The sequence below is a fragment of the Urocampus carinirostris genome, chromosome 12, assembly GCF_059441175.1.
Source record: "Urocampus carinirostris isolate Australia breed hairy pipefish chromosome 12, RoL_Ucar_1.0, whole genome shotgun sequence".
NCBI lineage: Eukaryota > Metazoa > Chordata > Actinopteri > Syngnathiformes > Syngnathidae > Urocampus > Urocampus carinirostris.
The window spans coordinates 9,227,451-9,244,291 of NC_142360.1; the positions used below are offsets into that span (position 1 = coordinate 9,227,451).

The 16,841-nt window shown below is 39.0% G+C and overlaps 1 protein-coding gene across 4 annotated transcripts in view; it reads right to left on the reverse strand.

The window, feature by feature from the left end:
* Nucleotides 1–16,841, reverse strand: part of sema6bb (sema domain, transmembrane domain (TM), and cytoplasmic domain, (semaphorin) 6Bb) — a 298,494-nt gene that overhangs the window by 191,347 nt on the left and 90,306 nt on the right. The gene's annotated exons all lie outside the window — the stretch shown is intronic.

Consider the following 16,841-nt stretch of genomic DNA (forward strand, 5'->3'; position numbering starts at 1 on the left):
AACCTCCTTTTTCAACAACTGTCACAATCAGCAAACCTTGCAGCTTGTTAAATGATCCGAGCTCAGTTCAATGCCACCATACAGTCCTCATACTCCCTTTGAAACGATAACTAAAATGCACAAAGAAGCCGGATTTCTTCTTCGGGTGACCTCTCACAGCGCCACACGGCGGGAAAAACACTACAGTACTATCCTCTACTCGGAAAACTGTGCACACAATACAAAAAACAACTTACAGCAAAGTCCGGATATTTTTCGACATCCCGAAAAAATGTTTGTATGTACTGTTGTTTGTAACTCGAATGTTTGTAAGTAGGTGAGCGTCTGTTTCTTTTTTTAATGCATGTAAACAATTTTATTCACATCTTATTTCTCGACTTATTTTGGAAATGTGTTGCTGCTAAACATCATTGCACTACTTTTTCATTGCATTATTGTTCTGATGCATTTACAACTTGGGCCAGTCTCCAAGCATTTCTGTCTTTTCCTTATATTCCTCTGTATTACATGTTTATACTGGAGCATTGGATCGTTGTAAACAATATTCACTACATTGTTATCAGTGACAATAAAACATTACCACAATTCAGAATAATCTACCAAACAAACAATCTACATAGACTTCAATCCTTAAACGGACTCATTGAAAATACAAACCTTTCTCTAAAGTACAAAGTCCCCACTCTTGACTGAAAAACCATAAAATGCTATTCACTTCGAAAAATCCAAATGAAAAGATTTCAAAACCTTAAGAACCTGTTCCTCCATTCGACCCGAGTTGTGCCCTCAAGGACACCAGGAATGTTGTTCCAAGAGCCCCGAAAAAAACATCTCGGCTGTGTTTCGACAGGATGCAATAATCCGTGTTTGTTTATAGTTGCATCTTGGTCTCGGCGCTTGTGTGCACTTCCCTGGGGAAGGTCGTTATGTTGATCTACATTTCAACATTCATGGCAAGCCTAACACAATCGAATTATAGACCTTCACCTTTGAGACTTGCTTTTGAGTTTATCATGCCCTTTTTTCTTCTTTCAGAGGCGCCAATAAAACAAGGCAATCTTGTGTTAATGCCCCCTAACAAACAAAAGAGAATTGAAATGCTAAGGAAAACGTTAGCATGCTATTTGTTCATGGAGTACAACTTTTTCTTGATCAAAGTAAAACGTTAAAAACAGATGCAAAAAAAAGACTCAATCCCAGACGTTTCCCGGACAATTTTTGCCATTTTGACTCATTTTTAACGGCCTAGAGAAAATGTAGATCAGTCGCTGTATAGGCATAGGACACTCAAAAGAGCAGCTTCTAGCTTTTATCGTCGTGTAATGAACAATAGTTGCCCATTGCTAAAGGCCCGGTCACACAGCCTTTCACGGGCGTATCGAGGCTGAATCACGGCCAGAAATTTCTGCCCGTGAAGCAGACGCTGTTGGACGCTTTGAGAACGCAATACAGACGAGATACAGCAGTGCTTTACAAGCGGTAAGAAATTCACACACGGTTGGCCGCGCGAAAAAGTTTTGCGCTGCTCAAAACTTTAGACCACGGGTAACCGCGGGCGGCACACGTGGTACACATGAGGTAAAGACACGGTACGAACGTGCTAGGATGTGCTACGGCCGCGGCCAAGACGTGGTTACACGCGGGTAGGACGCGAAATTTTAGCGGGTAATCGCGGGTGGAGCACGGTCATAGCACGTTTGTTCTGCGCCTGTATCGCGGTGTTATCACGTGCATTAGCGTGTGTACCGCGTGTAAGCACGGTCATACACGATGCAGCCGCGGTTACCCGCGATAAGGACGCGGAACAGTCGCCGGCGTCTGTTTCGCGGGCATACCACAGGTAAACAGCAGGTTTAGCCTATTTTGCACATTTTCCACCGCGTCTGCTTCACGGGGCAGAAATTTCTGGCTGTGATTCAGCCTCGATACGCCCGTGAAAGGCTGTGTGACCGGGCCTTAAGTTTCTTGAAAATACGCATTTCCAAGAAAACTGAAAAAAACTCTTTTTTGTGGAACGATGCTTTTCAAGCAAAAAATTCACCTCGGCCCTTTTTTTAATTTGTGTTTCTCATACCTCCAATATCTAAACAATGCTTTCCATAAACACAAGGGCACTTGCGGAGTAAAATTTTATTGCAAGGTCACTCATTGGACATATTCATGAACGATGCATAAACTTTGCAAGATCGTTTAAACGCCCAATGTTTCCAGTGAAGGTATCACATGATTTAGGTCATCATGGCGATGGCACACGTGCACAAAACGTCCTCCCTCTCTGTCCCGGCGATGACAAAGGCACATTGTCATCTTATTGCTGCACTATTTTCACTGCACATACTCAGTATACGGGCCGGCACTTACACAATGTCATACGGTGTTATACAGTGGATACAGGAACAAAATTACACACTAAGTGTGTTGACAAAGATTTGATGAAAGCAACTCCTGCCATATAATGGGGATTTATTATAAGATGAGGTAAAATTTTGGACTATTTGATAAAGTTTCAGGAGCGAGCAGAGAGAGTGGGAAAGGTGAGATGGCACAACATTCATTTGGACAGGTAACTTAAAATTAGTTTTACCTGGTTATATCAGTATCAGAAATTATTTTCCCCCCATTTTATTAACACTCCACTTATTGAAACATAAATATTTTGTTTGTTTGTTGTACATGATTCAATTGTTTGTTTGTTTGTACATGATTCAGATTGAATCGTTTCTTGTACATGATTCAATTGTTTGTTTGTTTGTACATGATTCAAATTGAATCGTTTCTCCGGCGCCGTCACGAATGGCAGCCACTCCAGCAGCTCCCGTGTTATTTTCGATTGTTCTCAGTTATTTTCGATTGTTCTCAGCTTAGGGATGCTGCTGGAAAAGTGAATTTCCCTTCGGGGATGAATAAAGTATCTATCTATCTATCTATCTATCTACTCAAATCAATACCAGAGGCTTGTTACTCACCGAGGGGCTGCGGCAAAGCCTTTAGAATAGTTTTTTTTTTTAAGTTACTTTCACGTTTTTGCACTCAGGGACAATGCTTCTAAAAACGTATTTATACGCTATAACACTGAATGGTACACAAGCAGAGGTACACAAAATTTCCCCAATTAAGAAGTACAACTCAACACCTGTTTATTCATTCACTTTTAGCTGAGGTAAACTGTGACCGATTGTTGGTTGGTGGGCAGTTTCTATCTTCCTATTACACAATTAATACCAAGTCATAGTCAGCAGTTAGACTGTCTTTCCAAATGTCATTTAATGACATAAGATGCGTCCAATGAGACAAATGCATACATTAGCCACATCTCACAGAAGTTCAGAGTTGAAATTGTGTGACAAAAGCAGTCTGCAAATTATGGTAAGTAAAAATTACAGAGCAGTGATCTTAAACGATGGAAAGTTAAAGTAAAATGGAATGCTTAAGTATAGATAGTTTTGCTTTGTTACAGTCCATAAACACTGATTTTAGAATGGTATGAAATGTAAAGACCACAACCACTATCGTAGTAAAAAATCTTCTTTTTCTTTTTCCTTGCCCCATCCCTGATCAAGCAGGGGTCTGCTCCCATAGACATGCGATGCGACAACAGTTCTACCCAACTGATAAGTCGCAACACCTGAGATTGGAAGTCGTTAGCTGATCAAACCCCCCAATTCCAACCCCTAATGCCAAGCGCCAAGCAGAGTGGTAATTGGTACCAATGTTATAAGTCTTAGGTATGACTCGGGCGGGGCTTGAACCATAGACCTTTAAGTCTCGGGGCGGACGCTCTATCGCAAGGCCACTGAGTTGGTGATCGTGGTAAACAATGATTATCATAATGGTTTGTTAATTTATTCATATATTTTCAAATATGATAAATCAAGTTATTTATGTTTGGATACAACTAATTTAACTCTTAAAAAATATACTCTCCAACACGACCGCATTCCGTATAACACTACCGCTTTTCTCCCCTACCAAACGCATACAGATTTTTTTTTTTTTAATCCAACCCTTTTTAAATATGAAGAACAAAAAAAAATCTTGACCGGAGACTAGTATTTTTGTCTAGGGCTGCTTTGTCTTGAAGCGAGACAAAGTCTATGTCCATGAACAAACAGCTCCAACGATCACATTAGATTTTTGTTTGGTACAAGTTTGCTATTTAGGGTTTAAAAAAAAAAAAAAAAACATGTTGTTGTTGTTTTTTTTTGTTTTTGTTGTATTTAATTATTCTGAAAACGGATTACATTTTGTGTGTAAAAGAAGAGTGCAATTTTTTATCACTTTTTAATATCAAAAGGTTAGCATCTATGGAATATTGAACACTGGATTGAATATTCGATTCAAAACAAACACTGCAATTACATTAGCTTAATGCTAGCGCACAAAAAAATGATATCACTAATCAGGAAGTGAAAATATAAAAAAGCAGTTATTGAATTTTACTGTGAACAAGTGTAATCCAAAAATGCCAGTAGACATAACCAGGATATCCTTCAAAGACTGATTGGCACATTGCATGCCCCTCAAGTGACCTAAGTGTTCATAGCAGAAAGAGTAACACAATCCTCATTGAACTAAAGCAAAAATTCTCCTATCGGCATATTTTCATTATCAAAAGCACATTCTCATCACCTGAAAACCTTTTCAAATTAAATTGTTCAATTTCAATTGAGCCAAAAAATATCTATCCTTCACTATCCTCTTTGACTTCTATGATTAGACCTCAATTTCCCCAGAAATCTGTCTTTATACCACTCTTTTACTTCAGGCCTTATGTGACCTTAGGATCCAGAATAAAAAAGTGTCTCAAGTTAAGCTGACCTTGGCTTTCTAAACATAAGAGATTCAAAAAAAGAACACACCACAAATCTGCCATGCAAGCCTCTTACTCTTAAATTGCCCTAATGAGTTAAATGAAGCCTTACCCGTGAGATCAAGGACAGACCTAAGGTGAAAGGTCTCACTGGCAATTTATGGTTCATCTTGAGGTCAACATGGTCCAATTATGGCAGCTCCCTTAGCAAACACAAGCGTGGAGCAACTTGTAAAGCGCTTTCATCATAAACTTAGAGATTCCTCTCAGCAGCACGGAGGCGAGAGCTTTCGGAGAGACGACTTCAAACGCTTGGAAGTGTTCGTCTGTTGCAATCGGAGGCAAGCAGGCAGTAGGTGGATTTTAAAAAGCCATCTCGAAAGACATTCTGCATCTTCAACCTTCACCATTTGGCAACAAAGTAACGAGTGCATGTAATGTACCAACTTGGCTGAAGACGCATAGATGAATGTGGGTGGTAGGGTGTCTGTATCCCTTAACCACTAGGGTCATAGGGGGCACCACTTCCTGTGGTGTGCCTTGGGCAAGTACTGCAATGAAAATAGAACCACAGATCCCCATGTCCCAACCACCCTGGGTGGAATGCAAAATATCAAAGTTCAAGTTGACCGTCTGCTTCTGCTAAACAGGGAGTTCACAATTCGAGTGGGTATTATTACAGCAGTTTGTAATTAGTTATCAGGGGACATCTTTATGCTCGACTTGAATTACACAGCAGAGTTTCTTGATACAATAGCGCTCATATAGAATTTAGTTTATTTTTTGCAGGACACTGCAGGTACCATGTTGCTTTAAACACATTCAACATCGGGACCAATGCGACACTTAAAAGAAAGATACAGACACTCCCCTACTTATGACCATTTGACTTACAGAAAACGGTAGATACGAATGTTTTTATTCAGGATGTCGAAAGTATCCGGACATCACTGTAAGTTAGATTTTGTATTGTCTGAACCCTTTTCCGAGTAACGGATAGTACTGAAGTGCTTCTTTCAGCCGCGTGGCACTGAGAAGTTTTTTTTTAAAGCATTTTTGAAGGGGCGTCGCTACTTCATGGTTCCATGTTTGCGGGTTCAGAGCTTCGCAGGTCTAAAAAATAATAATAATAATAAAAAAAATATTTAAAAAAAAAAAAAAATATATATATATATATATATATATATAAACATTTTTTTAAAGCATTTTTGAAGGGGCGTCGCTACTTCGTGGTTCCACGTTCGCTGGTTCAGAGCTTCGCAGGTCTAAAAAATAATAATAAAGTAAAATAATTTAAAAAATATATATATATATTTTTTTCTTAAGCATTTTTGAAGGGGCGTCGCTACTTCGCAGATTTTCACTTTTCGCGGGCGGTTTTGGTCCCCATTAAACCGCGATAACCGAGGTCCCACTGTAATAAGGATAGTCGGGGTAACATAGAGAAGGTATACAAGTGTATAACTGCATTCGGCCACATGAAGATAGCAGTAGAGTGTTACTCAAGAAGAGAATGGGGCAGCATGAAAATGGAAAACCGAGACTGTTGACTGTAAACAGTAAACCACAGCAATGTGTTAACCTAAATATGCAGATGTGTGTGACTCAAAAGGAGACCAATCTATCTACCCTGGTCATATCCCTCGAGAGGGGTGACCGACAGCAAGACAAACACATACAAAAATAAAGATATTAAAAAAAGGGGGAAAAAGTAGCAAAAACACACACAAACATTTTTGGACCATGGCCAACCCAAATGCCCAAACACCTAAACAAGTTAAGCACCTCGGCACCCAAGTTGGTCATGCTTTTGTCCCTCCAGATGAAACGGACACAAGAAAGCGGCCATGTCACTCGGGTCAGGGTGACACAACAAACTCTTCTGTTCAACATCAGGGCCCGACAGCTTTCACTGGTTTACCCCTGCCGCATCATATGGGTGCCAGGTCCATCCCCGAGAACGGGTCCAACATCCCACTATCCTTTCACAAAACCTCTCTACTCATTCCTATCACCAAGGGGACTTAGGGCAGAAAAAAATGTGTGCATGTACAGTACACGTAGACAGATGTTATCACCAAGCATTACGATAACATCCGGGTAAGCTCAAACCAGTTCAGTAGAGTGTGGACAATATGAAAATGAGCTACTGCGGCAAAGTGGAGAGTTGGACTAACACTGTCTTCAATAAATGGCAAAAACGGGCGTCACGGTCTCCTGATATACTTTTTTTTGCTGTTCATACGACAAGCTAGCCAAAATGCCTGATTGTCATCACCAACCACTTTTATATTTCTGAGAAAAATGCCGGCATTCCTAAGAACGGTTGCAAATTTCCAAGAAAAGTGTCAGTCAGAAAAGCTCTCATGACCGAGCGGGCGAGCAACCGCGAACGCGACATGAAGCCTTTAAACAGATTGCCGTCGCCATGGTAACAGCTTCTTTTCACCTCCTTCTCCACCCACCGGTTGCATTTCCTTCTTTACCTTTACGATTGTGAATATTTTCATTTTCGAACATACACACGCGCACAAAATGCTTGCGAGTTTGCGCTCGTGACAGTTTTGGATAGCAGACAATAGCAAGCGTATTCTTGGGTTCACTCAAACAGCCTCAACTTTTATTAACTGACACCTTTGTGCCAAAGGCCCAATAAAGCTTTTTCTATTGCCGATGGGAATATCACTGCGGTGGTAGCTAAATGTAATCAGATCTTTAGCTGGACTTTGTGAAACAGCATTTGGCTCACTGCCCAAGTTGATTCTTGCACGCTTCACAGCAAATCTGACAGTGTTAATATAAGACTAGAGCATTTTCATACACTCATGAGTGTGAATTTAACACTTTTCAAAGTGCTATTTTATGAAACAAAGTTAAAATTGTTAACACTACAGGCTGTCAGAGAAAACACCACCTTAGAAAAATAAAAGTTTTACGTTAACAGCAATCTGTAGATTGTATAAAATAATGAAAATTGTATAATTGTTTTTAACCAGGGGCAATTGTTTTTCACGCTTTAACGGGTTTTCCAATCAAGTATCAGATTGACAAACCAAAACTGTTTTTGTGGCCACACCCTTGGATGTGATACAACACTTTTTGAAGAGTTAATTTTATTTTTATACTGAATTGGGTAAATTTGGAGCGACGTTATTTTTTACTTAAAAAAAAAGGAGGTGCTAATTTATTATCAATTAAAAAAATCTATAAATTAAATTATAATTCAATCTTGATGCTGCTGATTGAGTTAGTTTATAACTACAATTAAAAAAGAAAACGCCTAAACACGGTCCATTTGTTATCAAGTAATAACAAAACAATCTTCATAATTCAATTTATTTGGTACCTTAAGGGAAATTTGTTTTCACCTACTGTATCGGGGGTTAGAGTCAGTGCTGTCTTAACGGAGCATGCGGCAAAATGACCTATTTACTGCACCGGGTATTCCCAGGCGGCCTACCATCTGAGTACTGACCAGGTCCGACCCTTCTTAGCTTCCTGAGGTCGGGCATGCTGAAGGTGGGATAGCCGTAATGATATAAAAAAATGGATGAATCCATCTAACCATTTTCTCCACAGCTTATCCTCAGTAGGGTTGCGGGGATGCTAGGGCCTATCTCAGCTTTCCTTGAGAAGTGTCGCAGGGCACACGGAGACGGGCAACTCACTCACTCATTCACACCTAGGGCCAATTTGGAGTCTTCAGTTAACCTGAAATGCAATTTTTTTGGGAATATGGGAAGATACCCGAGTGCCAGGTAAGGGGAGAACATGCATACTCCACAAGTGGAGGCTGCGTTAGCTGGACATGAACCCTTACCCTCCGCACTGTAGGGATGTGCGCTAACCACCCAGCCGCCGTGCCGCCTAAAATCGAGATCCATCAAACAAATATTAAATGATTACCAATAGTGCAAACTGGCAGTATAAAAATGAACTGTAAACATTTATATTACAACGGTTTAAGAACAAAAGTCAAAAGAGTCAAACCAAATAAAAAAGCAGCAATGTAACGAAAATGCAAATATAACAAAGTCAACATGACAGCTATAATACCATTCATTGAAAATTTATGTCTAAGTGCAAATAGTGTAAACAATTTATTGTAAAAATCCTTTAACAGTACAAAAGATAAAACTACTGTTTCAAAAACCTGGAGAACCATGGCTAATCTTGTTGCATACAGTGTCTACTACGTTGTTTTTGATGACAATTCAATTCATTGCAAAAAAAGGAAATACAGTCAAACCAAAAGAGCAGTAAAAAAAATACAAATACTGTAAAAATACTGTATATCAACTAGACAACTAAAATATTGTATTTTAATATAACGTCCACCCAAAACATCTAAATTAGCAGTATGCCTTTATTGACCCGGAAATACAGTAAATACAATATATTCGGAAATGCATAATACAACAAAATGCTTCTACATATAACAATTTAAGAATGTATCGATACATTGGAGTGACAAAAAATGATTTAAAATTAGGTACTTTTGTAAGTCCATCTTACAATCTGTTGCATCTTATAGTCTGCAAAATACAGTGATTTTATTCCATATGTATATATATATATATATATATATATATATATATATATATATATATATATATATATATATATATATATATATATATATATATATATATATATATATATATATATCAGTATATATATATATCAGTATATATATATCAGTAGTGAAAATAAAGAGTTGGATCGAATTTGAAAGCTGTAATGTGTGTATAATCTTACAAACTACTCATAACATTATTATAGTGATAGTTAAAAAGAAAAAATAGTATTGATCCGATCCAAGTGCCTTCTCAGTACAGACTTTGTTCGTAAGTTGAGTTTGTTCGTAAGTTGCTTCAGTGTTATGTTTTATCTGTTTAAGGTTTATATAAGTATGTTTAAGGCTTGTATAAGTAACCTGTATTGTTTTATAGTAAAAATAAATAAAGATAAATAAAGTTGAGTTTAACTTACTTTTGGAAGATTATATTCAAGAGGTCCTCCTCCGTGGTAAAAAGTGGCTGAAAAAAAGCGTTCCGACCATTTTATCAACCCCATCAAGCTTTCTTATTTCACTTTCATTTCAAATGAAATGGCTTGCCTCTTTTTTACACGAACCATATTGAACGCCTGCACAAGGTATTAAGCAATACAAATGTCAAAGTTCTTAGCATGCTGGAGATAGTATAGACATAGTATAGACAGTATAGAATGTTTACACAAGTACTAGGAAGAGGAAGTGTTTTTTTATTCTTCTGGGTGGATGCTGGGTGACCTCTCACAGCGCCACACGCCGGTAGCGGCGGAAAGGTGCACACAATCCAAACTTAACTTATAGCAATGTCCGGATATTTTTCGACATCCCGGAAAGAAGTTCGTGTCTACCGTTTTTCGTAAGCCTAATGGTCGTGAGTAGGGGAGCATCTGTATTGAAAATGTAGATATACTTATATTAATCTGCCCTCGCTTACTTTTAGTTCAACTTTGTGAATGATTAATGATTTCGCCATCCCGAACCGCTTCGTGGTCCAAAAGGGAGCTAAATATAGACACTGAGGTGGGCTTATAGGTAGCTGTCATTACGGGCCGCTGGCTCTTGTGTTCCTCTGTAATGACTCCCCCCCCCCATGTACCCCCGTACACCTGTCTCCCCTGCCTGACCTAAACCCCAACCAATCTAAATATAGCTCCCATTCTCCCTTCTGGCCCACCGGGGCACACACCGCCATCAACCATCACCAGGCCGCCCCCTCCTAATGTGTACCAAACTATGTGGAGCGAGGAGACCTCCCTCCAGAGTCTCATCTCCGACCCTTTTATAGGAACGTTGTGACACTATGCAGGACGCTAATAACAAACAAAAATCCATTGGCGCCCGAGAAGAAGCCGCCAAGAGTCCTCTACGAATGTATTGGTTTATCTCTGGCCGGCCAGAAAACCGAGTGATGGAACACAAAACAGACTAAAGGGGATAGAAGAACAAGCTTGGTCGTGGTAATCTCTGATACAGCGCTGACATTGTGTTAATATTATAAACTCGTTCACTATTCCGGCTAGTGTGCACAACGTTATGCTATCGAAGAAGCTTTTTGGAGCTGCCTTTTCATCTGTTAGCAAGTGTATTAAAGAAGGACTGGAAATCGTCTATTGAATGTATTTGGATATCTTAATCCAAATGAGACGTTTGTAAACATTATGTTTTTACTTTGGGAAAACAATGATCGAACCAGGAATTATACTGGTTTCAAGATAAGGACGGCAAGAACATAGATGGACTAAAAAAGCAATGAACAAGTTTTATTCCATGATAAGTTTTTTCTGTTTTTAATATAGGAAACCTGCAGAAGAGATTGTATAGGATGCCAGTTCGTTATTTTGACTATCATTGCACACTGTTGTTTGTTTTTACTCTGACTATTTACCTCATCGTCACTATCGGTATGGACTATCTCCTCTGTTCTTCTTGCAAGTTCAAAATCCACTAATATTCTCTCAACTTATTTTGAGTGTCTAATTAGTTGTGATTGCTTCAGCAAGGCACAACTTAAACAATCCCCCGAGATCTTTTTATTATTATTATTATTATATCTATCTTCTTCCGCCGAAATTTAACGGGGATCTCCTCGCAGAGCTTTTGGAGAAACCCAACGATTCATGTACCAAAAATTCCGGCCTGACCGGGACTCTTGTGGCTTGTCTTTTGACAGCGATACGAGTCACTGGGGCCCCACAAGGGGCCCCGCAGACGAAAAAAAGTCCCCATCCGCTCTAATGTATTTTGAGAGTCTCCCATCCGGAATACATGGGCCCATTCATTTCTATGGGTGGTCATGGAAATGAGGGCTTTTTCAGAGGTTAGTAGGGACTAAGCAGGGACTGTCCAGGGTGGCTTGAGGGGGCCCGACCCACATTACCTTTAACCATGGGTAAATGGTGAATTCCAAAGAGTGGATGCTAGCGAGAGGATGCTAAAAGCTATGTGCGCCGCTAGCAAGGTGTTGGGCTGGCACAGCCAGCCCAAGTATTAGTGCAAGCTAGCTGTAAACACTGTCCGCAATGGGTTGGGCTGGCACAGCCAGCCCAAGTATTAGCGCAAGCTAGCTGTAAACACTGTGGGCAATGCTAACTTCTTCATGCCCAAAAATTTTGGGAATGGCTATATTGTAACAACCAAGTAAAAATGTACAAATACAGCTTTCCCAGTTAATAACTTTATGTTTTATTTCCGTATCATCTTCCAGATCAATCACAACTCTTACAATTGCCGCGGGAATTGTCTAGTTTATTAGTACATTTGTTTAGTTCTCATTGCTATTATAATTTAGAAATGTTCTATATTCGAGTGCATTTTATCGGATACATACATATGAAATTATATATATTTATTTGGTTTGTTATATATTATATGTCATTCTTTTTGGTTTCCTTATTTTTATTTGTTCAATTTAATGCATATTTTATCTATTTGTATTATTTTTATAGTATTGGGGTGGTAAATTAAGATTTTTTGACTTAAGTAGTTTACAGTTTAATTAGCTTGAATTAGTTATATTACTTGGTATAAGTTATCTGGACAACAAGCGTTTTTATTAGATATAATATGACGGATTGTAAAAATATCATTGTGGTATAATAACTAAACCAATAAAGAAGTTTTCCACAGTGACTGATGACTTCATTGAACAGTCTAGCGTTCCTTGTTTTTAGTTTTTGTGGCCAGTCGAAAAGTATTTTGCTCCGTCAAAGCAAATTCTAGCTGGGCTGAATGTTGGAAAATTTTAGCATCAGCATACATTCTTCAAGAAACAAAACGTACAAATTGAAAAATAAATATGTGTGTATCTTTATCTAAATCTACACGTGAAGTAGAGCATAACACAGTAGAAACTGTAATTAAGTGTATGGACGCTCCTCTACTTACGAACATTCGAGTTACGCAAAACGGTAGATACGAAAAAACATTTCGGGATGTGGAAAATTATCTGGACATTATTGTAAGTGTGCACCTTTTTCAGAGTACAGGACATTACTGTAGTGCTTCTTTCTGCCACTACTGGCGTGTTGCGCTGTGAGAGCTCACCCAGGATACACCCCGAAAAAGAAATCCGGTTTCTACTTCTTGTGTAATGTAAACACACTGTACTGTATCTCTAGTGCGCGATTTCATTGTTTAGCATTTATTCAATATGGTTGGTGTAAAGTGTAAAGAAGAGCCAAGCCGTTTCTTTTGAAATGAAAGTGGAATAAGAAAGCTTGATGCAGTTGAGAAAATGGTTGGATTGCTTTTTTTCATCCACTTTTTACCACGGAGAAGGACCTCTTGAAGCGCATTTTCCAAAAGTAAGTAAGTTAAACTTAACTTTATTTATCTTTCTAATTAATTCAAGTCTTGTTTATCTGTATACCCCTTGATCACAAGGAGTCTCAAAGGGCTTCACAGACCACAGAATGTCAATGCCTAATGTGTAGCTTTGTTTTTCAGTACTATACTTTATCAGCCTGTTTTGTAACGTTATAGAGCATATTGTTTTATGAAATGTTTATGTTTTCGTCCAAAAGAATAATGGTTACTTATACAAAACTTAAACATACTTATATAAACCTTAAATATACAAAATATATTACTGAAACAACTTACGAACCATCGTCCGGAAGTAGGGCAGCCTCTGTACTAAAATAAAGTACAGTGAAGTATATAGTTCGGTCTAGCAAAGCTTGGTATACTGCTGGTATATGAGAGCCTAATAATTCTCCCTTTTGAACTTTATTTGAGATGATACAGTTAATGCACTTCAAGATACAATTGATCTTTTCCCAGCTATGAAAGTCAGGGAAAAGCTTCTTCGAATGTGATCCCGGCAGGTTTTTGTTTTTTCCCAAATTTACGTGTGATGATTATGGCAAAGCAGTCACGCATAAAAATATTTTTAAAAATAAATGTGGGAAAGGGATATTTTCCCAGAATACAAAACCCAGAACAAAAAAAAAACACTTCCAGAAGCCAATTTTAGCATGTAGAGAGGAAGTCTTATGATTGTCAGCCTTTTTTTCTGCTGCCTGTGACAAAGCGTCCATAACCACAGGCAGCAATGCCGGCAGCGGCAGCCACGCTGCAGCATGGCCGCTATGCAGGGTAACAAGATGAAGTGATTAGGCAAATACCGGCCACAAAGCTGCCTCTTCTCCTTACGAAAGCAGGCCGGGGTTTCATCCTGTCGATGCGCGATACATCACCTGCTTAACCGCCAAAGAACAGCCGCATCAGCTAATCTTTATGCATTCCAAATTGAGGTATCAAAAACTCAAACGCGCCAAAGTGCAGTACAGTGCAGTAAATAATAGTAAAATATAGCAGAGCATAAGGAAAACCTATATTGTATAACACAAAGGGTATGTGTACCCCTAGAGATGCCTGAATCCACTTTCAGGGAAGATGTTGTCTGTTTCAAATATATATTAAAAGTCATAATGATGTGATTATTTCAGGATGATTGTTCATTAAATAAATGGTACATTCAAAAGGACACACTCTAGATCAGGGGTGTCAAAGAGTCGGCCCACAGGCCGAATCAGACCCGCTAAGGGTTTGAATCAGGCCAGCGGGACAACACAGAGGGAAGCACAAGAGAAAAACGGGCTGCAGGGTGAAATAATTCCACTTGATGTTGCCAAAGCCAGGTGCCTCTCACAAAGACGCTGCAGTTGTATTTTTTTCTCTCTCTCTTCCTCCCTTTTCTCTCACTCTCTCCGCTCTTTCACTCTCTTTGTCTCTTTTTCTCTTTCTTTGTTCCTCTTTGTCTCTTTCTCTCTGTGTGTCTTTTTTTTCCTTTTCTCTTTCTCTCTCTCTCTCTCTTGCTTTCCTTTCCTCTTTCTCCCTTCTCCTTTTCTCTCCTCTCTTTCTCTCTTTCTAATTTCTCTTTGGATTTATTTATTTAGCTCTTTATTTCCCTCTCTCTCACTACTGTATTTCTCTTTGGTTTGTCACGTTCTCTCTCTTTTTTTTCTCTCTCTCCCTTTCTCTCTTTGTCCCACCCTCTCTCTTTCTCTCTCATTTTCTTTCTCTCTAATCTACTAGTCCGGCCCCGAGAGAATGTTTGTTTTATCGTGTGGCCCCCGAGTTAAAATGAGTTTGACACCCCTGCTCTAGATTAGTTAAAGATTACTGATACGTTTATTCTGTTTTTAATATTGGACCCCAGCAAAGGAGGTTGTATTGGGGGGCAGTTTGTTATTTTAACTATTATATCTTCCTGTTGTTCTTTGGTTGTCACTATCAGGAGAGATTTAGAATTTGTCATAATGGGGGTTTCTTGAACAGTCCTCTCATCTTCAGAAATCATTGATGTCTTCTCTCCTTTATTTTGGTTTGGTTTGGTTTGGTTAGGTTCGGGTCGGTTTGGGTTAGTTGGTTGGTTGGTTGGTTGTACCATTTAACTTCTAGGTTGTAGGGACACCATTTCCTGTGGTATGTCTTAGGTAAGTACAGCATGGTGGCACCCATCCCTCTCCAGGCCTACACATGTTTCCACCCAGTCTCAAACAGGAGATCTTTCCCGTGTTAGGCGAATGTGCTAACCACTGCACTACTGTCTACTAAACTATAAACCTATCAATAAAGCAATTTGCGTCAAAAATGGACAAATCAGCTACCTGAGTTGATTTGTGCCAAAATTGGGGTCATTGCATACATATAAACATCCCCCACTCCAACCCTCATAAACCTCAAATGTTGGGCTGTTTTTGAATCACTCCAAAAATTTGAACGTTTTGGTTCAAATCCCAAATATTGGGTGGTTACTTTTAAACTACTCAATAGTGGATGATTGCTACTAATTAAGTCTATAGTGAGAAATAATCCCTCTAAAATTGTATTTTTTTTACTTGCTCCTCAAAACACTCATGTATTTTTTGTATCTCTTCATCACAAAACAACCCTGAAAGTTAAAACAAATGTATCCAAGTGGTGGTTAATTTAATTCAATTCACAGTTCATTGTTCACTGACCCAATTAGAGTTGAAGGCTACCACTCCCTGTGGTCTGTTTTGTGCAAGTACAACCTGGCAGCGCCCATCCCTTTCCTGGCCATTATTTTATTTTATTTTTTTATAGGTGTGCTCTCACTCACATAAAAAAGTACTGGTTTCCTTGGTTAGCAGTAGCAGGAGAAGCCTCCCGATCTGACTCCGATACAGCACCTTCTTTATCTGGTCGCGGTCGTTTTTCTAAAGCCTCCTGCTTTTCAGCATCGACGGGCAGTAATGTGTGAGAATACTGATACTGGGAGAAAAACTATTTTGTTCCCAAAAAAATTAAGGAGCAAACGACTATCCCATTATGCAATGTCCATTGCATCACTTATGGTTATCATATTTTGTTGAAAAACGAATTTTGTGGCGATGACGTCATGTCCTTTTGCTTATGTGAAAGGCTCATGGTACATAACTTGAAAATATTGACATCCATTTTTAGATAGTACTGCACACTCAGCTGCACTGCGGCACAGTAGTTAGCGCGTGCGGCACCGTTGCGATTTACTGGCAACCAGTTCAGGGTGTCCCCTCCCCACTGCCCAAAGATAGCTGGGATCGGCTCCAGAACCCCCACGACCCTAATGAGGATAAGCGGTGCAGATAATGGATGGATGGCACACTCATGTAAACAATCACTAATAATCTTGTACTGATACCAAGTATCATTATTGGTGGATGATACACAGCCATTGCCATTGTTTTTTGGGGTGGGTGGAGGTTTTCCAAATAAAAGTACTACCACTGCTACCAAAACTACAACTAGTATCCACAAGTTGTATCAGTTTCAGTGTCAATGCAAAATTTGAGTACCTATTATATTTGTCTAATAAAATAGTATAATTAAACATCCTCTTTAAAAATAAAAAATAAAAAGAGTATAAGAGTATACTTAAATTTAGTGTATAGTACAGTATTGTGGTCCAAGGTGCAAGAGGAGAGGAAGATCGAAAAAGATCTGGGCAGACAACATAAAGGAATGAAA